General features: G+C 43.0%; 1 long non-coding RNA gene across 1 annotated transcript; it reads left to right on the top strand.

Annotated features, from left to right (window-relative positions):
• Positions 1 to 19,444: 19,444 nt before the first annotated feature.
• On the top strand, positions 19,445 to 20,907 carry LOC123156604 (uncharacterized). The gene is made up of 3 exons (XR_006478250.1): positions 19,445 to 19,518; positions 20,366 to 20,417; positions 20,836 to 20,907. It is a non-coding gene; the product is annotated as an uncharacterized lncRNA (long non-coding RNA).
• The last annotated feature ends 1,786 nt before the right edge of the window (positions 20,908 to 22,693 follow it).

Here is a 22,693-nt window from a genome sequence, read left to right as displayed (position 1 = left end):
CCACCCATCGACTGCTATCCAGCATGCATCTAGGGTATTAAGTACAAAACAGAGTAATGCCTTAAGCAAGATGACATAATGTAGACAAAGTAAACCCAAGCAATATGAATAAACCCCATAGCTTTATCCTTAATGGTAACAATACAAATACGTGTCTTGTCCCTTTCTATCACTAGGATAGAGCACGACAAGATTGAACCCATCACAAAGCACCTCTCCCATTGCAAGATAAATCAATCTAGTTGGCCAAACCAAATGGATAGATCGGAGAGAAATACAAAGCTATAATAATCATGCATAAAAGAGTTCAGAGAAGACTCACTTAATGTTCATAAATAATTTGATCATAAACCCACAATTCATCGGATCCCAACAAAGACACTGCAAAAGAAGATTACACCGAATAGAACTCCAAGAACAGTGAGGAGAACATTGTATTGAAGATCAAAGAGAAAGAAGAAGCCATCTAGCTACTAGCTATGGACCTGTAGGTCTATGGTGAACTACTCATGGATCATCGGAAGGGAAGCAAGGATGATGTAGAAGCCCTCCGTGATCGATTTCCCGTCCGGTAGAGTGCCGGAGAAGGCTCCAGCTGGGATCTCGGAAGAATAGAAGCTTGTGGCGGTGGAAAAGTGTTTCTTGGGTGGCTCCCTGTTTGCTTCCCAATTTTAGAGAATTTATGAAGGTGTAATTAGGTCAGATGGAGCCACGTGCGGCCCACAAGGCATCAGGGCACGCATACCCCCCTAGGCACGCCCTATTGCCTTGTTGTTTCCTTGTTTCTTGTATAGTCTCCTACCTAAGCTTCCACGTCCAGAAAAAATCATCAAAAAGTTTTGTAGTGTTTCGACTCCGTTTGGTACCAATTTCCTGGAAAACCAAAAACAAGCAGTGGCACTTGGCACTGGGTTAATAGGTTAGACCCAGAAAATTACATAAAAAGCATATAATTATGTATAAACATCCAAGATTGATACTACAATAGCACGGAGCAATTAAATATTATAGATATGTTGGACATGTATCAATGGTGTTCTTGTCATTGGCATAGATCGTCTTAAGAAAGTTGTTCCCGTGAGCCCAGACATGGCTGCAGTGCAATCGTGGTTTGTGTGTATGATATTTGGTAGAAAATGGAAAAAGGGAGGCAGACTATGCGAGGAGGTATAGGTAAGAACTAGCGCATCTAACAAAATATATAAGTATGATAAAGAGCATGCAAAAAAATTCAAAGCACCTCCCCCACTTTCTTCGAGCATGATCTGCATGAAGAAAGGAAACGGCTCACCCGTGATCTTACTATTAGAAGGTAGGACACAACCGCAAACCTCCATACCAATCAATATTTTCTCCTTTATCTATCTAAAATTGACACACCGAATTGTCGCATAAAGACAAGAATGCAAGCAGGCAAACGAGCAGTCTAACACCCATCTTAGAACCGATGATGCATGCATATATCACAGAAGCATATAGAGAGAGGAACCTCAACCATCTCAAACATATAGGCACACACGTGCTTCTTCTCCACATTGATATGTGCCTCTCGTGTCTTAGCGACCGTGCCTCTCAGGGTGAACGAGTGAATGGAAACATTAAAACTCAAATAGCACATCTGTCCATCTGCTTCAGGTAGAACATTGCCTATCCTAGGTTCACGCCCTGCCTCTCTTTGTGAACGTGAGAATGACAATAATTGTAACACAAACGCACATAGTGCCTTTTTCTCCACAAACAAGCAGTGCCTCTGCTAACTGTAGACCTTGTCTCTCTAAGTGATTATGTTAATCTATATGAACTTCTGCCAATGTGAACAATGAACTGCTAACATAAAAAACATATGACATCCATGTCTGAGCTTTGCATGGATAGTTAAAAACATATTCTTATCCCATCCAAACATAGAAAAATATATTTTTATAGCATCCAACAAGCCAATATAATACTTTGAGATAAACTAAAATTTCCAAACTAGTACTCCATCTGATTGAACTAAAACCACAACATTTATTATTCATCAGAGGAAGTACTATCTGCCATCCAAGTTGCAGTAGTTAACCACCAGGTTCACTCTTCGGAGCCCTCCCTATTGGATACTGCTCAGAAACATCGACATCTACGGTTAAGAAGAGAGCGAGAATGCAACGCATCCCTCATCGACAAAATCCGACAATAAAGCTCATAGCTCACATACCCGTTCTTCCTTCTATGTGTGAGTTGCGTTTGGATTTCCTCGAAGAGGAGAGGATGAAGCGGTACAATACAGATAAGTATTTCCCTCAGTCAAGAACCAAGGTTATCAATCTAGTAGGAGAACCAGTCAGAACCTCGTTAGCAGCACCTCCAGACACAAAAGCAAATACTTGCACCCGATGCAAACAAGGGGGTTGTCAAGCCCCTTGGCGGTTATTTTTAAGGATCAAATCTCGTAGTGGTAGGCAACTAGATAAAATGCAAAATATAATATAATAATATAAAAGTGTGGCAAGGTATTTTTGGATTTTATATATGATAAAAGTAGACTCAGGGGCCATAGTTTTCACTAGAGGCTTCGCTCTCGAGCCCAAAACGTATGGTGGGTGAACAAACTACTGTTGGGCAATTGATAGAAAAGCGCATAGTTATGACGATATTCAAGGCAATGATCATGTATATAGGCATCATGTTCGAGACAAGTAGACCGACTCCTACCTGCATCTACTACTATTACTCCACCCATCGACCGCTATCCAGCGTGCATCTAGGGTATTAAGTTAACAAAAACAGAGTAAGGCCTTAAGAAAGACGACATGATGTACACAAAGTAAACCCAAGCAATATGCATAAACCCCGTCTTTTTATCCTTAATGGCAACAATACAAATACATGTCATGTCCCTTTCTGTCACTGGGATTGAACACTGCAAGATTGAACCCATCACAAAGCACATCTCCCATTGAAAGAAAAATCAATCTAGTTGGCCAAACTAAATGTATAGATCAGAGGGAAATACAATGCTACAACTATCATGCAAAAAAGAATTCGGAGAAGACGCAATTAATATTCATGAATAATCTAATAATAAACCCACTAACGGTTTCCTGGACCAAGGGGTGCCAACCTGGTCGGCCCATAGTCCTCGGGTTGGGCCCGTGGGTCCACATTCTCATCGAGGAGGACTCCTGAAGCTACACGCTTGGACGCAATCAAGAGTGCATCTACTAAAGACTTGGCATATACTCCAAGACATCTCCCGCTGCCTCAATATTTACACCTAGACCATGCAACCCTAGATGCCCTACCTGGCATGTATATAAGCCAAAGGGTTTAGCCCATAGAGGGGGGATGATCACAATCACATTCACCTAGCCCTAGAGTTAGGTCTCTCCTTGCGATCTCGAGGTAGATCTAGTTTGTGCTAGATACGTCATCAATACAATTAAAGCAGGACGTAGGGTATTACCTCGTCTTCGAGTGCTTGAACCTGGGTAAACACTGTGTCCTTCATCCCTGCTACTATCGATCCAAGGTCCACAGCTCAGGACCCCCTACCCGAGGTCTGCCGGTTTTACCACCAACATTGGTGCTTTCCTTGAGAGTATCAACGAAAGGATTGATGGATCATCTACAGGTTAATTGCGGCGGTGGCTACGGGGTCATCTTCATCCTCGTCCAACTTTTTGTATTCAGCAGCATGGTTTTTTGCGTCGACTCGGCAGACCAACTGGCCTCCATCGAGAATTATGCCCCAGATCAAGTCATGACTTTCAAAAGCTTGGAATCCACCGTGGATTCCCTTGGTGAGCTCATCATGTCAGGCTGGTCATCGAGCCAAATCAAGGGCTTATCAGGCATCGGGGGCTCGACCTCGGAACCAATCTCCCTCAAAGACGTTGGATCAGGTCCCCTGGCATCACAAGACCGCGGGGAGGAATCAATCACCTACGCCTCGGGTGACCTCGTCTCGGGAATAAGCCCCGGCATTGGTCCGGGTCCAGCTTCGGATACTGCATCGGGTTTCGAACCGGCTCTAGCACCAGATTCAGAATCAACTCTGGCCCCTCGCAAGGCTGAGAACATGTCAAGCGACTCACCAATCGTACTTCAAATTGGCTCGGCTTATAACCAGCCCATTACCCCCGAGGAACTATCTCACCTAAACGAGATGCTTGACCACATCCAGAGCTTATCAATCTCGGATGGTCAGACCTTGGTTTATGACAAGATCAGACTTAAAGCCGACAATCGGGAAATTTATGTCCCACCCATGATGTCTACTACACAACTTGTTCTTGTGAACTCATGTTGAGCCTCCAAGCATAGAGTTTTGTAGCTTAGTAGAAAATTTCCCTCAAGTGGATGACCTATGGTTTATCAATCCATGGGAGGAGTAGGATGAAGATGGTCTCTCTCAAACAACCCTGCAACCAAATAAAAAAAAGTCTCTTGTGTCCCCAACACAACAAATACAATGGTAAATTGTATAGGTGCACTAGTTCGGTGAAGATATGGTGATACAAGTGTAATAATGATGGTAGATATGGATTTTTGTAATAGGAACAATAAAAACAACAAGGTAGTGAGTGACAAGAGTGAGCACAAACGGTATTGAAATGCTTGAAAATGAGGCCTAGGGTCCGTACTTCCGCTAGTGCAATCTCTCAACAATGCTAATATAATCGGGTCATATAACCATCCCTCAACGTGCGATGAAGAATCACTCCAAAGTTCCTATCTAGTGGAGAACATAAGAAGAAATTGTTTGTAGGATACGAAACCACCTCAAAGCTATTCTTTCCGATCAATCTATCCTAAAGTTCATACTAAAATAACAGCAAGGTATTCTTTCTGGTCGATCTAACCAAGAGTTCATAGTAAAATAACACCATATGATACACATCAACCAACTCTAATGTCACCCATATACTCCAATGTCACTGCGAGTATCCATGAGTTGATTATACGATATGCATCAAACAATTTCAGATTCGTGATACTCAATCCAACACAAAGAACCTCAAAGAGTGCCCCAATATTTCTCTCGGAGAAACAAAGACGAGAATGTGCATCGACCGCTATGCATAGATTACCCCAATGTCACCTCGACAATCCGCGAATTGAGTGCCAAAACACATATCAAGTGAATCAATTGATACCCCATTGTCACCACATGTATTCATAGCAAGACATACATCAAGTGTTCTCAAATCCATAAAAGTATTCAGTCTGATAAAAAGAAACCTCAAAGGGTAAACTCAATTCACAACAAGATAGAGAGGGGAAAACACCATATGATCAAACTATATTAACAACGCCCGCGATACATCAAGATCGTGCTATCTCAAGAACACGAGAGAGAGATTAAACACATAGCTACTGGTACAAACCCTAAGCCCCTAGGGTGGACTAATCCCTCCTCATCATGGTGGCCGCCGGGATGATGAAGATGGCCATCGTGATGATTTCCCCCTCCGGCAGGGTGCCAGAACTGGGTCTAAATTGGTTTTTCGTGGCTATAGAGGCTTGCGGCAGTGGAACTTCTGATCTATGGACTCCCTGAGGGTTTCTAGAATATTTGGGAATTTATAGGGTGAAGAGGCGGTGCGGGAGGTCACCAAGGTGGGCACAACCCACTGGGCGCATCTAGGCCTCCTGGTGCGCCCCTCTGGTACTTCTTTGGCCCATTAGGTGTCTTCTGGTCTAGAAAAAATTCTCCAAAGAGTTTCGCTGCGATTGGACTCCGTTTGGTACTGATATTATGCGATGTAAAAAAGAAGCAAAAAACAACAATTGGCACTGGGCACTATGGCAATAGGTTAGTCCCAGGAAATGATATAAAGTTGCTATAAAATGATTGTAAAAGATCCAAGAATGATAATACAACAGCATGAATACTTCATAAATTATAGATACGTTGGAGACGTATCAGCATCCCCAAACTTAATTCCTACTCGTCCTCGAGTAGGTAAATGATAAACGACATAATTTATGAAGTGTAAATGCTAGAATAGTGCATAAGTTTCATCAATGATAATTTCAATCACTTTTCCTAGCATCATAACAACAACTCTTTCTCATAAAACTCATCATGATAACTAGCAATTGAAAGCGAAATTTTTGTTGTGGAATGCTACCTATCATATTCATCATATACTCTTTATTTTGTAGCATGGACATTTGGACTTGAATGATTCAAAGCAATAGTCTATAATTTGACATGAAGACATCATTACTCAAGCATACTAACAAGCAACCATGTCTTCCGAAATATCAACGCTAAAGAAAGTTATCCCTAGCCCATTATGCTCAATCATTGACACATTCGTGAAACACACTCAAATATTAGCTACATCGAATGGACAAGTATGATCACAGTGCTCCCTAGTTGGTGCTTTATAAGAGAAGATGGGGACTCAAATAAAATTGCATAAAATAAATAGATAGGCGCTTCGCAGAGGGAAGCAGAGATTTTTAGAGGTGCCAGAGCTCAAAGCTTAAATTGAGAGATAAAATATTTTGAGAGGCATACTTTTCACGTCAACGAAAACGGTCGAGAATTCCCAACACTTTCCATGCTAGATACATCATAGGCGGTTCCAAAACAAAAAATAAAGTTTATTCCTTTTTCCAGGATTCTTTCACAATCCATGGCTAGTCGTATCCACGCATCCCTATTACCTTTATCACACTCTCATGCAATGACAAGTGAATAAACACTCATCATGAGAATAACGCATCTAGCATGGAAAATATTGGCCACCCCCTGCCGCTTCATGAGCGGTACGGGCACACAGAAAGGAAATTTATTTTGAAAAATTAGAGTTGGCACATACAAATTTGCTTGGAACGACACAGAAATACCGCATATAGGTAGGTATGGTGGACTCATTTGGAACAACTTGGTTTAAGGAGTTTGGATGCACAAGCAGTATTCTCGCTTAGTACAAATGAAGACTAGCAAATAGATTGAGAAGCGACCAACCAAGGAACGAAAACGATTATACACGAGCATTAAACATAACTAACACCGGAAATGCACCACAAGTAGGATATAACTTCATTCCATAAATATTGACTTTCGTTCTTGCATAGGGAATCACAAACCTTAACACCAATATTCTTACTAAAGCATAATTACTAACCAACATGACTCACATATTATTATCTCCATATCGCAAAAACTATTGCAAGGAATCAAACTTATCATATCCAATGATCTTACATGAAAGTTTTTATTATATCCTTCTTGAACGTCCACCACTTTGGTACCAATTTCATAGCTTGTGCAAATTTTCATCACTATTATCAACTCTCAAAATAATAAAGTGAAGCATGGGAGTAAATGACAAACTACTCCAAAAAGATATAAGTGAAGATCAAGCGAGTAGTTAAGTAAATGGGTAGCTATGTGAGGACTCTCTCTTATTTAAAAGCTTTCATATCTAAGTATTTTATTTAAACAACAAGCAAAACAAAATAAAATGGCATTCCAAAAATAGCACACATCATGGGAAGAAGCAAAAAACTTAGGCTCAACCGAGGCTAACCGATAATTGTTGATGAAGAAAGGTGGGATGCCTACCGGGGCATCCCAAGCTTAGATGCTTGAGACTTCTTGAAGTATTAATTTGGGATGCCTTGGGCATCCCCAAGCTTGAGCTCTTGTGTCTTCTTCATTCCTCTCATATCACGGTTTTCCTTAATCTCAAAACTTCATCCACACAAAACTCAACAAGTACTCATGAGATGAGTTAGTATAAATCAATGCATTAACCTTATCATTCTCTACTGTAGCAAATAACTAAATTTAATATTTAATATTTAATACTAAATGCCTCTGCATATTAATAGTCCTATCCTCAAATAGAATCATTAAACAAGCAAACATATGCTAACAATGCAAACATAACAACAATCTATCAGAACAGGACAGTCTGTAAAGGATGCAAGAATATTTACACTTATTTAACTCCAAAAATTCTGACAAATTACCATACTGTAGAATATATATTTTAACTTAGTGTGTAAAAATTTCAAGATTTTATCATGTTCTGACTTTCCAGAAGAATTCAGACAATGACAACAAACTTTCTGTTTTTAAACAACAACATGTAGACTTGCTCTCCTCCTCTCCCCCTCCTCCCACCTCCCACCTCCCTACACTCCAACGGATCCTATCCACCATGAAGATTTCTAGAGAGCTGCACCATCATGGATCATCTTCTACATTGGGATTGCAACCCTGGTCGGAAGGTGGCTGCACAGGTTCGTTCAAAGTTTGGATATACAGTCCATTTTTCTCCCTCCCACAATACCAAGGAATTCTTCTTGGTTGCGTCCTTCTCCTCAGCCTCTTTTCCCCTCTCGAAGGAATCTGTTGCTCTTGCTCTAGTTTGCTGCATTGGTGGATCATCTCTTGGCTTCAATGTGAAACAAATTGGGAAGGTCATTTCGGTTCTCTGTGGCTTCTAACCGTGTGGGTCACTATATTTATGGTCTCAAGGATCATGTTTGGCCTAATTTCATCTGCCACTTCCATCTTTTCAAACCTCATGTGGATTATTCTAACTATGCTGCTACTGGTTGGAATGTGGATGAAGTTCTTGAGGAAGTGCAAGCTCGCACACCTATGGCTATCAAGTCTAATCTTAACTTCCTTAAGAGAAGTGTCGAGTTTGATTGCTCATCCAAGGAGGTGATTACAAAGTTTGGATTTCATATGGGTGCTAGGAATTCATCTCAAAACAACACTTCCCAAGCTATATGTTTCAGTGAACAATCGTCGGAATTCTCACCGCTGGCTAGTCTCCGGCCCTAGACAGACGAGAGTGATCTTCGGTTCGGTACGTTGCATGCTAGGAATTTTCGATCACGGTCATCAACTCCTATCATCTCTTTTGGAAGTTTTCCGCCATGCAATATTGGTCAATTTAATGCAAATAAATAAAGTTTTTAGGGTGCCAATTTCAAAAAAGATTCCTGGGCAGACATCCCTAATTTTATGCTTCTCCAAATTATGGACCAATGTCGTTTTGGATATTCCGACTCACATATTTCTACTATATGGTCAATACAATCGGTCCCACCTATGGATTACATTTCTGAGAGGGTGGTATTCTGTTCCATCTGTAATGGTTACGGTCATCTGGCGTCCTCTTGTCAGTCTGTTAGGTGTGGCTCCTGTTCTGCTAGCCCATGTCATTGCCCTGGCCCGGCCCAACTTTCAGATACTCACAATGAGATACATGGCCCTGCTATTGTCACTAAGGCCCCCTCAGTTGGGTGTTATATTTGTGGTTGTCTCTCCCATATTTTCTATGAATGCCCCGCTCTAATCCAATGTGGACTCTGCTTCTTTTTGGGCCATACCAAATATCATTGTTTTGATTCTAAGGCGGCACATTACTATTGGAGACCAAAGAATATGATGCCCAGGTCCATTGAGTCGATTACTTTTGATGCCCACCCAAACTTAACTCTCAAAGGCAAAAATCCTATTGAAAATCACTACATGCAAAGACGGGATCCTCACCTTCCTTGCGCGGGAGACCCGATCTGTAATACTGTGAATAATTTGGCAGCAAATAAACCTCCTATGGTAAATCAGTCAAATCAATCAGGTCAGGGCTGCCTTTCCAAGAATCCTAGCTTAATGGCCTCATCTGCCCAAATCGCCCCTCATGTGCCCCAATCATCTGGCGTCGTTCACTGTGAGGCCTGCAGGAGGGTCGGACACGTGGCGTCATCCTGCTTGCAGTGATGCAAAGGCCAGCGTAGGGTTTGGGTTCCCAAGTCACGCCCCTGCTCTGCTGTCTCTCCCTGCTCTGTCTGCTCTGCATACACCACCACCACCACCACCTCCGCCACCTCCACCACCGTCGGAGTCGTCGCCCATGGAGAACTTCCCTGTCAACGTCATCCCCTACATCCCACATGGCATGACGGTCGAGCTAGGCCTGGAGGATCGCAAGGTTCGGGACGATATGGTGGTCAGTGCCGTCACCCCGCTCCGCCATGATTTCTTGGCGATTGCTGAAGCCAACAGGTTCATCCCATTCCATCAGAAAGAAGGCCTCAGAAACACGATCCAAGGTTTGCTTCATGAGTCGCACTTCTTCCCCACTGAGATAGAGGATCATCCTTTGGGTATTGGTATCTTTGGTTTTGAGAACTCGGTGATTAGAGATACTATTGTGGGAACCACCTTTGAACTTGATGAACTCCAAGCTGAAGAACACACTGTTATTTCTTCCTCATGATGCGGCACTTAATATGAGATCCACCACTTTTGGGCCTAAAGTTTGGATTCTTTACATTGATTTTCCATATGACTACCAGACCCAACACTACATCCACAAATCAGTCGATAAATTTGGGTGTCTTGTGGACTGGAATAACCCTAGGGGAGACAGGAGATTTGTTCTTATTAAGGCTCAAATTATTCACCTTCGCCTAGTTCCCAAGAGTTTAGTTATGAGGCAGCTTGGTGGTGCTCGTCAGAGCTGGACTGTTGCGGTGACAATGTTACGGAGTAGTGATTGGAATGCTCATCTACCTGAGGTGCCGCCGGCCGGTGAAGATCCTCCTCCGGCGGATGGGGTTCCACATCCTCTGCATGGGGAAGGCCTAAATGCAGAGCAGTTGTATCAGATGCAGCTCCACAATTGGATGGCGCAGAATGTCGCTGCTGGCAACAACAACCAAGGAAATAACAATGATGATAATGTGGTGATCGATCAGGCTGATGATGTTCAGTTTCATGCGAACTAGGTTGAATGGCATGTTCCCCCACCTGCTAGTCCACCGGCTGTTTACAATTTCCAAGCTTGGCTTGCTAATGAAGGGCTTCAGGTCATTGATGGCATCTTACCTAAAAATAACTTGCAGGATAGCCCAGCTATGGCATGGAATGACTCAACCTCCTACCATTGTGTACAATAACTGACATGCATAGGAATAAAACATAGCGAGATAATGTAAGGAGTGCATGCAGAAATCCAGAGTGATGGTAGCAACCTGTGGATAGACCCAAAACCAATGATAGCAGACATATAATAGCTTCAGTTAAAAAATACACATGATGGCTCATTTAATTTTGTTTCCCACCCAACATGAAACTCATAGTAGACACCCGAGATTAACCAGATAGTAGACAGATATGGTTGATTGTTGCTCAATATACCCCACAACCATTTAAAAATTCAAGTTTGAGCATTAGTTTGGACCTGACTTGGAGTCTAATCGGTGAACAGGACGACAAATTAGCATGTAATATTAAGCGATGCATAATGTGGGCAGACACGAAAGAGTGCGACCTCTCTTGCGGACACGTGTAGTCCTCAAGCTCATCTGCTTAGTTGATGTTGGTAATGCAGTTTTCGTGGCTGCCGGCGGCATGGAAGAAGATCTGAGGCGGTGAAAGATAGTCTGGAGGGCGGCTCCCTGCTGTGGTGAACCCTTCCGTCATTGGAGCAGCTGGGCTAGGGTGGACGATAGCGGAGCAGGAGCGGGGAAAGCCACATAAGGTTTTCTTTGACACGTATCTGTAACAGAAGTAATTATGTAAGGGCTTGTTTGAATTGGAGGATCCTAACAATGCAGGGATATCAAATACACAGGAATAGGATAGGAATGCATGTGCAAAATAGAGAATTTAAAAATACAGGATTTCTGTCAATTTGGGTGTTTGGTTAACAAGAATTGGAAGATCACATGAATGCAAAGAAGCATTGTCAAATTAAGTCAAACCACAAGAAAATGTATAGTTATAATGTTATTAAGCTACTCTCTCTTAGTCTTGTGCTTCATGAATAGGAATTTGAAAATGAGGCCAAGTGGATATTAAAATTCCTATGGTTTTTCTTTGAAGGAGACACTAAAGGAACAAATCCTACATTTTTCCTTTGCTCCATTCCTTTGAACCAAATGCATGAATAGTAGCACCATAGGAAACTTTCCAATTCCTATGTTTTCCTTCAGTTTTCCTTTCAAACACTGGCGATTCTAGTAGGCAGGCTTGAACAGGCAAAAGCCTCTCCAAATTTTTTGGTGCTACTCCTACTACTTTGGGAGACTACTACCCTACTAGCTCAACTCCCAGGCCCATCTACACATGCACAGCTCAAATGTGCATAAATAAATAATGATAGCTTTCAAGAGAGTCCATCACGGATAGCTAAGTTTCCTGGTACCTCAGTGCTTGTCATATAGTAGGAGAAACTCATCGTATTTCATGTTACTACGCGTGCTCAGTAGACAATATATAACATGTAGAGTAAAAGAGCGATGCAACAAGTGTACAACCTCTTTGGTGAAGCCATGTCGATCTCAGCATCATTGGGTTGGTCGCTGAGGATGCTGCGACTGATGTGGCTGTCGGAGGAGGGGAAGAAGATCTTAGGCATCTAGAGATGGAGCCGAGGATACTCCTCCACTGTGATGGAGGGTTTCGTCGCTGGAGCAGCTCCGGTGAGTTGTACAACGGCGAGGCTGCAGCAGGACAAGAGAGACAATGTTAGCCTGAGTGGAATTCCAATAGCATCTCCAATAGATGATGAAAAATACATAACCAAAAAGTGCTAGATGTAAAATACATCAGCCGCTCATCTCTGAACTTAACTGTTGAAACTGAATTTAATTGTCGAAACTGAATTTTGCTGTCAAAACTGAATTTTACTGTCGGAACTGAACATACTAGTAGCAGAAAAGCAGTGCACTAACAGTTTTAACCGCTCGAGCACTAGTGGCAGAGTAGTAGTGATCTAAATCGGTAGCTGCTACAGTAGGGAACATACTACTAGAGAGCAGTCGGGGTAGCTGGTCCCGCAGCAGCAACGCCCAGAGCAGCAGCGTGTGCGAGAGCCGGGGTAGCTGGTCGTGTAGCAGCATCTCGGGTAGCAGCAATAGGAGCCCGAGCCAGAGCCGGAGATGCTGCTCGTGCAGCAGCAACACGAGCAAGAGTAGAGCAACATCGTAAGAAAGAGCAAGAGCAGCAGCGCGAGCAAGAGCCAGAGTATACCAGGCAGGGGAGCAGAGCAACAGCGCAAGCAAGAGCCGATGCAGCAGCAGCATCTCCTACTGATGTGGACGTCACCACTGAGGGAGCGATACCGTGGAGGAAGTGGCCAGCGCCACCGCCGTAGATGGAGCCGTGCCATGGCAACTCGAGACCGAGCCCTGTTAGTGCTACTTCTTGAGCTTGCGTTGGTTTTTCCGTTGAAGAGGAAAGGGTGATGCATCAAAGTAGAGATAAGTATTTCCCTCAGATAAGAACTAAGGTATCAATCCAGTAGGAGATACATGCAAGTCTCCAATCTATGCACCTGCACAAACAATCAAACACTTGCGCCCAACGCGATAAAGGGATTGTCAATCCCTTCACGATCACTTGCCAAGGTGAGATCTGATAGAGATAGATATAAGAGATTACATGTGCCGATAAATTCCTCTGCCGAAAGTTTACAAGGGAGATAGCACACATGTATGCTATTGTGCTGCTGCTTGGTGAAAAATTCCTCTGCCCTCATGTGCCGAAAGTTTTCATGCTGCCAGTTCGTGACACTCTCCGAATGGTGAAGGATATTGGAAAAGAAAAGGAACCTGTTGATGGCAAAGGAAAAGCACACATGTATCAACCTAAAATCACTCTCCAGTAAAAAATGGCAGCAAATCTCATGAGCGCTAAAGTTTTTGCTTTTTACAGCAAGATCATAAAGACTTCACCCAAGTCTTCCCAAAGGTTCTACTTGGCACAAACACTAATTAAAACATAAAACCTCATCTAACCAGAGGCTATATGAATTATTTATTACTAAACAGGAAAAAAAAGTAAAGAACAAAAATAAAATTGGGTTGCCTCCCAACAAGCGCTATCATTTAACGCCCCTAGCTAGGCATTGATAATTTCAATGATGCTCACATGAAAGACAAGAATTGAAGCACAAAGAGAGCATCATGAAACATGTGACAAACACATCTAAGTCTAACATACTTCCTATGCATTGGCATCTTATAGGCAAACAAATTATCATAGCAAGCTAAAACTAGCATATGCAAGTAAGCGGAAAGAAACAGTAGCAATCTCAACATAACGAGAGGTAATTTAGTAACATAAAAATTTCTACAATCATATTTTCCTCTCTCATAATAATTACATGTGGGATCATAAGCAAATTCAACAAAATATCTATCACATAAAATATTTTCAACACGATCCACATGCATGCAAAGTTGACACTCTTCCAAAATAGTGGGATTAATATTAACTAAAGTCATGACCTCTCCAAACCCACTTTTATCAAAAAATTCATAAGATTGAACATTATCCAAATATGTGGGATCTAAAGTTGACACTCTTCCAAACCCACTTTCAATATTATTGCAAACACTATTATCAATCCCATATTCATCATGGGGCTTAAATAAATTCCTTTGCCCTCATGTGTGCTATTGTGCAGTTGCTTGGTGAAAAATTCCTCTGCCCTCATGTGCCGAAAGTTTTCATGCCGCCAGTTCATGACACGCTCCGAATGGTGAAGGATATTGGTAAAGGAAAGGCACCTGTTGATGTTGCTGGTGTTGCTTCTGCTTTTGAGACTGCTTTGAAAGTTAAGAAAGCCAAGGTTGAAATCCCTCGAGAAGAAAACCCATCTCTGTATGAGATTTGCATTCGCACTCAGCAAGCTCTAGAAAGTCACATCAAGCTTGATCGTAAAGAAAAGATGGAATTGATGTTTGAGCTGAATTTGCTTCATAATTATGCTTGCCAAACCCTTCTGCTTGAGAAGGAGCAAAAGAAGCGCTCTTGGACTCTTCTAAGGCAGCATTATCTCAAAAACAGCTGGCTGCTAAAGGCATCAAGAAAGAATATGACTACCTGGAGTTATTTGCAGTACCTTGCATTCGAAGATAAACCCCTGTGCTCCCTCAGTGTTCTGCATCCAGTAATTTGCTGTTTGTCAAACCAGATGCTGAAATCGAAGACACAGCTGGAACACTTATCTTCAAGCCATATGCACCTTGCTTAATTTCTTCCAAAGGAGTTCCCGAAGCCCATGCTGCAACACCTGCTTCAGCCTCAACTATTCCTCGCTCTGCGAATGATTCGTCAAGCAGAGCTAATTCTGATTCTGAGGATTCTTCGGAAGTATAGTCTCTCGTATGCATTCTCTTTCTTTTTTGACACTTGTTGAAAAAAGGAGGGAGAATATCATCAAGTTATAGATGAACGCGGTATTTGCAAGGTGTTTTTCATTCGCCGCTTGCTTTTCATAGTCGAACTCTTTGGTGTTTCTCGAACAATTGCTTGTTGAACTTAACGCACCGCCGTGGTGTTGAAATACTTGATCGCCATGTACTATTAATAACCCCCCTACAATGCTATTTGCTTCCAACTATCTGTCTGCAGGTGCTATCGAAAGTTTACTCACATGCAATGGTTATCCTCGATAATTATCTTTCGAGTAGGGAACATGAATGTTTTCCAAGGAGGACGTAAATTCGTGCTTCTCTAATCAGAGTCATTTTTACTCCTTGAAACTATGTGTGTCTTGGTTGGATATGCAATGATTATTATCTCTCATTTTCCAAATTTGCAGGCGAAGAAGTCAGCTTCAATTTAAAATCTCGTGATATTTATCTATATGACTGGCAAAGTGTTTTTCCTCACATATATTCTTCGTATCAACTTTGTTGCAGGAAAACTTTGTCTGAAACATAACTCCTCCAACAAATATACTTTATTTCCCTTACTTTAACAATTCTCGAGTATCTATCTTGCAGGGAATTTACATCTCGTGTGTATTCAAATCATGCTCCGAGAAAGCCTTCTTGACGTATCCTTCGTCACAAATCATTTCAAAGTATTCATTATATCTAATTCTTTTCAAAGATTGTGTGACAGGAACCATCTCAGACAGTGTCGAGTGCACTAAAAGAGACCACGAACGAGATCTTATGTCAATGACACTCATACGAAGATTCACCTCGCTTCCTTCCGATTTAACTAGGCACTCAAATGATGCATATCTTTAGGGGGGGTGTGCTTTATCTTCGTAATCATCTCTCATCGTTCATTATCCTTCCCATTACATTCCATTCATTATCTATCCTTCAATGTGTTCAGTTTTGTCAACGATCGTCCAAAAAGTGGGAGATTGTTGGTGCAATATCTGCCTTCCTGTGTTTTGGAGATTGCTGATAGAAACAGGTATGGACTGATTTGTTTGCTAGTGCATACAGAGAGAAATAGTCTATACAGAAACCGAAGAGAACGATGTCTCCGGTGCCAAGTTCGAGTAACTTCACCGAAGTATATCCGCGCTACAGAGAAGAATGGGCTACATCTATGAAGATATGTAGACGAGAAGATTGATGTGAAGGAATTATCCCCTCTAAAGATTACTGCTGAAGCAAAGCATTTGGTTCGGTGTTGTTGTCCGAAGAAATTGACTCCAGCGAATGGAAGTCGAAGACAAATTGAAGATGTAGCATTCTTTTCGTCTTTCTTATTTGGTTCATTTGAGTCATAGGACCTTCGTACTATTAAGAAGGGTATATATTCTCGAAGCTTAGATCCGTTGTGATGCTTAGCCCAAAACCTATGAAAGTTGTGAGAGAAACCTCTTTGTGTTCCGAGCAAATACTTGCCAGCAAGAGACTGTGATCTTCTTCGCTGCGAGAGATTTGTCTCAGATCGAGGAGTTAACATTACTTGCTCCACAAGCAATGTTACCGTTGTGCTCAAAATCTGCCCGCTGGACTCGTGTTGTTCGGCCATTGGCTTCTCTTGATGTCCAATTTGGTCATTTCCCATCAGGGAAGGCTGCAGCTATAAATAGCCACCCCGTGTCGGCTTTATCCGGTGGCTGCTCCGCTTAAGATTTCTGAGAAGATTGATTTGAGCACCCCCTCTCCGAGTGATTTGAGTTTAAGATCCACTGAGAGAAAAATCAAGAGCCCAGACTTAGACAGTTATAGTGCATCACAATAATTCCGAGTTAGAGTTCTGTACCTATTACTCTTGCGAGCAGTGCACTCTCTAGACGGATAGGTTTCCGCTCGAGTGTTGAAGATTTGTTGTCTTCACCGAGCTAGATCTTCGGCAACCAAGAGTGATTGTGGTCCGCAAAGGTCGACCAAAGGTTTGAAGATCACCGACAAGTATCTACCACGAGTGAAATCAACCAGAGTTTGATCAACTTTGTGGTGAAGGAGAATAGGGTGAAGAGAGTTTATCTTCCATGTTAAGTCAAAACCCCTCCAACCAGACATAGCCCTTTGGCAGAAGGGTGAACTTGTTTACCAAATTCATCTGTCGCCACCACTGGTTCATTCTACTTTACTGCATTTCATCCAGCAGCTTACCTTCGTGCTCTGTGTTGACAATTTATCCGATCTTTATCACCTGTTGTATCATTCATTCGCTTCGATCATCTCTGTTGCTCACATTAGATATCTTTGCGTTCATCATGTTGTATTCTCATCGCTGTCTTCATCATCTCTGTCATATTTTACGATTCATTTGTGTTCACTTATTGCAGTTTTCTTTCAATGCTCATGTCATGTTTTATCTCATGTTACTTCATGTGATTGCTTGTAGCATTACTATCATTGTGATTAAACCTGTGTTACTGCAAGCCCGTACCATAATTGCTTCCTACATCGATGGATATGCTCCCCAACATAATGTTTGATTGAGCCGCTTTCCATCGTACTTTTTTTCCACTTCTGTGTTTGGGATCTGTTCAAAACATTCGAAAGAATATTTGAATCTCCCATTCACACCCCTCTGGTCGATATACTCTCGGTCCTAACAGGGTTTCCTGGTTACAACTAACTGGTTTTTACCACATGTTAACAATGTCGATTGTGCTAAATTGAGTGCTATTCGTAATGGGCTCTATCTGGCAACAAACGTTGGAGGTAACCAAGTGATTGTTGAATCAGATAATACATTTGCATTACAAACTTTGAACCAACATAAGGACTATTTCAGCCCTGAAGTTGTGACGATAAGGAAATGCCATAACCTTGCTAATGAGTTTGGGAAAGTTCCGTATAATCATTGCTTCCGTGGAGCAAATATGATAGCAAAGCTTTGCTTTTGTTCTAGACCTTCTTCACTTTGAGATTCTAACCCTCCTGACTCTATTTCTCATATGCTTGTAAATGACCTATCTATTACTCCCTATACAAAGTTAATACAAACTTGGGTTATCTATTTTGGAACCGGGGAATATTTGAGAAATAAAGTCGTATTATTGTAAAAAAAACAAGTCAAATTCTTTTCGCATGGGTTTGATTGGGCTCTACGCGACCAAGAAAGCACGCCCTTAGAGCGAGCCGCCCCGACAGTTACAGTAAGTTCTTTTCCGGGGCCTGGTTGGTGGCCCGTTTTAGGGATTGGTTCACCCTTTTCGTATTAACTAGCAAGATGCCCATGCGTTGCACGCATCAAGATGCATTTGTATGAGTAGTTTATTTTGTGGGAGAAAATGATGAACGAAGGAATGCCTTATTTGCAAATCTGAAGAGGGATATGGGTAAATTTTTGCAAAATTTTCATTGTTTCCTTCATATCTGTCAGATATAAATTGGACGGCCTATATTGTAGGATGGCAGGCACACCATCATCACCAACTCGGTTTTTTATAAGAGTAGAGTAGAGATTTTCCTCCAGATCGATCTAGAAACCCCTTGCACCCGTCTGGCCCCAATTAGAATTCAGAGAAGGGAAGCCAGAGAGAAGCAAGAAACGCAGCGGCGGCGGTGCAAGGAGCGCGTGATCGACGGCGCGAGGAGCTCCAACTCGGCGGCGCGAGGGCCCCTAGCTCGACCGTCGCCCACTTCCGTCCCCACCTCTCCCTTTGCTCCTTCTCAGCACGGGCAAAATGGCGGACACAGACGGAGATTAGGGTTTTACGCCGCCGCCACCTCCACCTCTGCCCAGCCCTGCTCCGACGCCTGCCTCCTCCATCGAGCCTGCACGCATTCTCCCTGGACGGGCTCAAGTCTGTCACGAGTAATATAGCTGGCCAAACGGGCCGGCCCGGCCCGGCACGGCACGGCCCATCCTAATCGTGCCTGGCCCGGCCCGGCCCGCCTAGGCACGATTATTATACGGGCCGTGCCGTGCCAGCCCGTGTGCTACAGCCTGCAGCCCAGGCACGGCCCGTATGCTAATCGGGCCGGCCCACCAGCACGCCAGGCCCACTAATCTACCTCCTATTTTGCGCATTGAGCGTTTTTAGCCTATTTTTATCTGTTGGCCCATATTAGAATACATAAAAAAATATAAAAAAGTTAATCGGGCCGTGCCGTGCCGGCCCGCGTGCTCGCCCTTCAGGCCCAGGCACGGCCCATGGCGTGCCGCGTGCCGGGCCCGGCCCGTTTAGCACGTGTCATGCCGTGCCGGCCGTGCTACCGGGCCGGCCCAACTATCCCGGCCCGTTTGGCCAGCTATAACGAGTAACCTCTCCATCTCCATCTCGCCCCGACGCTCCTCTGCTTCCAGTCGCTGCCGGCCCTGTCCCATCGGTAAGAATTCTTTTATGTTGTACTACCTCTGTTCACCAATGTAGGACGTTTTGGCAGTTTTGAATTAGTGAACAGAGGGTGTAGCTTTGAACTCATGTGAGTGTAAATCGAGATATTGTAATTAGGGCTTAAACTAGTGTTGGGCTGATTAGAGGACCAATAGACAGAGTTTCTTGAGATCCAGTAGTGCTAACTATCCACCTTATCAAGACAGCACAATGAAGGTCCTCATTCTCTAGTCAAAGTCATGTGCACATGTTGGACTAGGATTGCAAACAGTGCTTGGCTATGCTCGAGTAAACATTGGAATACCAACTTTAGTATTTTTTCTGAGAAATCTGCTTTGAGTTATTCCTCATTATATATTAATTGGTTATTTCTTGAAGTCAACTAATATTTGAATTAGCTCCTGTCAAGTTTAAATGATAAGAACATGGCCTCTCTTTTGTGTTCTGAATATGAAGAATGTAAACAGGGTATTTAAATACTCTGGAGACAAAGGGATTGGGATTCCCCAATTCGTTTCTCTTGATTTAATCACAAAATATCTCCCAGTGAGAGTTAAAAGATTGTCTGTTTTTGACGACGATACTAATTTATATATTATCTTTAAGACTTTAACTATGACATCTTACCTTCCTCAAATTTCCTTCCAGACAAGCCAGACCAAGCACTACCCCACAGGTTTAGCATTACTAGCAAAGGTCCCTGAAACCAATGGCATATTGAATACAAGTTGCTAGCTCACACAAGTTACCTGTGAATTTTGTATGTATGCAACCAAGTATGATAAAAGTTTTATTCAACAAATATCTTTCAGATCTAATATTTGTTTAAATGGATACAGCTACATTGCTGATACTTGCATTGACCATTTGGAGCTGCTAGCTTGTCTGAAGGTATGCCGTATTCTGGATTTCTGGCTATGTGTTGCATTCTTTTGTTGGATTGCGTGTGCACCCAAGGGAATCTGTAACATTTGCAAACTCGATTAGCATGGATGGCAAGGATTATATCACTTAGTGTATAATTTTGATATAGCTTAATTCGGTTACAGTTTGATACTTGGTCATCTTCATTTACGGCACCACCACATGTTACGGGTTCCATTTTATCTTTCATGTGAGAATTATTATGTATGGGTAAGGCTGTCTAGAAATTCCCTTCCCCAGGCCCCACCTCGTGTGGGGACTTTCAGCACTGGGTATGCCCTTTTTTAAGTAAATCATGCAGGCTGTGTTTACATTGTTTAATTGTTAATTAGCAATATGTACAATTTCTCCCATTGTCCTCTAATTTTCTTGTCTTGTCACTCAGGCTTCTTCCTCAAGAAGAGTTACTGTACTTGGAGTTTGTGCACCTGGTACTGACTCTTATCTACGTTTCTTTGGTGAGTGGCTTCACATAACCATTGACCCCCCTTTTTTGGATGTTCACGTTTCATATTGGTATGTCATGTGAGTTACTAAATACGTAAAAGTAGAGGCTAGGCTTGAGTTCAAGCTCGTTAGCCTCATGGGCTTGAGTCTAGGCTTGAGCTTGGCTAGTTTAAGGCTTGAGCTTGGCTAGTTTAAGGCTTGAGCCGAATTCGAAGTGCTTATTGAGCTTGAGCTTTTTTTGAAAGCCCTAGGGTGCTGTTGTCGTAGGTTGCCCAGATATGGCGATACTGATACTGGTTTGGTGACACCATGGTACATAAATATATAGAAATTAATGATTAGATGAAAATATGACAGTTTAGAAATACTAATAAGGCAATGGGAACATGGAAAATGCACCATTAATATAATCCTAGTTTTCTTCAGCCGTTGCAACTTCAGTTTGAAGCTGCCGAAGAGTAGGATCAGTCGCATTTCGGTATTATCTGATCTCCCTCTTTGATGTCTTGAGCAAATGTGCTTGAACTGTTGTAGTTTCCTCTGTATTCTTGTGTACAATACTTACATCTGAATCGAAAATTTCCCCCACCTTATGCATCCGCCTTTATTATGTCTACATGATTCCATAATGGCCTGTTGGCTGTTGCCTAGATCATTGGCGGCACATCCTAAAATAGTGTGAGGCGCATATATGTAGATAATGATGACCAATTTCAACAAAGCAAGGACTCTCAGGGTAAAATCTCAAACTCACCATGGCTAAGAAAAGGTCACTCAGATTTGGTGGGTGGATCAGTAGTTGCTATCTTTTCTCTTCTCAAGTGTGGTGCCAGTTGTCGGGAGGGATCAACGGAGACCGTCCTCCTCCTTCCTCGCTGCACCGGCGTTGCCCAGGCAGGGACGGAGCCAGGATTCTAACAGGGGGGGATGAGGTATTTTGCCTATAGTGTGGAGACTGATCAATAAAATGCGTAGACAACAGCCTAGGCTAATGAAACCAAATCTTCATCAAGGGAAAAGAACAGGTGGTGGCTCTGAACAATTTAGTTTTCACTAAAAATTGCCATAAAGCAAATGCAAAAGGCAATTTTCATGTCATGAATTCTCTACTGAGGAGGATAAACAGTGCAATTTTTTGTCTCACAGGTCATGAATTCTCTAATTAATTTCTTCAGTATGAAGTTTCTACAGTTCTGATTAAGTAGTTCTGAAGGCTCAGGTTCATCATTTCATCTAAATATGAGACAAGCCAAGGATTAACTAACAAGTGAAAAGAGAATAACCTAGCCTTTCTTTTTGCGGGAAGAGAATAACCTAGCCTTTTATCCTTGCCTCGTTGCCGCCTGCACCCGCCAGCCGCTCGCCCACGCAACCTATCGATCACTCTTGCCCCCTCTGTTATGACCGGCATATTACCCGGCTGCGACGGCCATCACCGCCCCCGCGCCGCCGTGGCAGCCGCTGCACCAGGCGGCCTTCGCCGCGCTTGCCGGGCCGCTGCAGCTGCCATCCATTGCCACCATCGCCCAGCCCTGGCTGCTGTGGCAGCCGTCGCTCCTGGCGGCCTCCGCCGCGGCAGGCGCTGCAGCTGCAGCAGGTCAGCTCCGCCGCCCAGCATGGGATGCCCTACGACGGGACTGCGATGACCTAATTCCCATCAGTGCCGCTGCCATCCCAGGGCGTGCACATCCAGCAGATCAAGTCCCCACCGTCACCGTCACCGCTTCCGTCTTGGACCGCTACCCGCCACGTGTCGGCGGCGGTGAGACTGCAGGCTGCTGCGCGCGGCCTCCTAG

This window comes from Triticum aestivum, chromosome 7B (genome assembly GCF_018294505.1).
Source record: "Triticum aestivum cultivar Chinese Spring chromosome 7B, IWGSC CS RefSeq v2.1, whole genome shotgun sequence".
In the NCBI taxonomy this organism is placed as follows: Eukaryota; Viridiplantae; Streptophyta; class Magnoliopsida; order Poales; family Poaceae; genus Triticum; species Triticum aestivum.
Note: the sequence above shows the minus strand (reverse complement) of the source record. Positions and strands in the feature narration are given on the sequence as shown.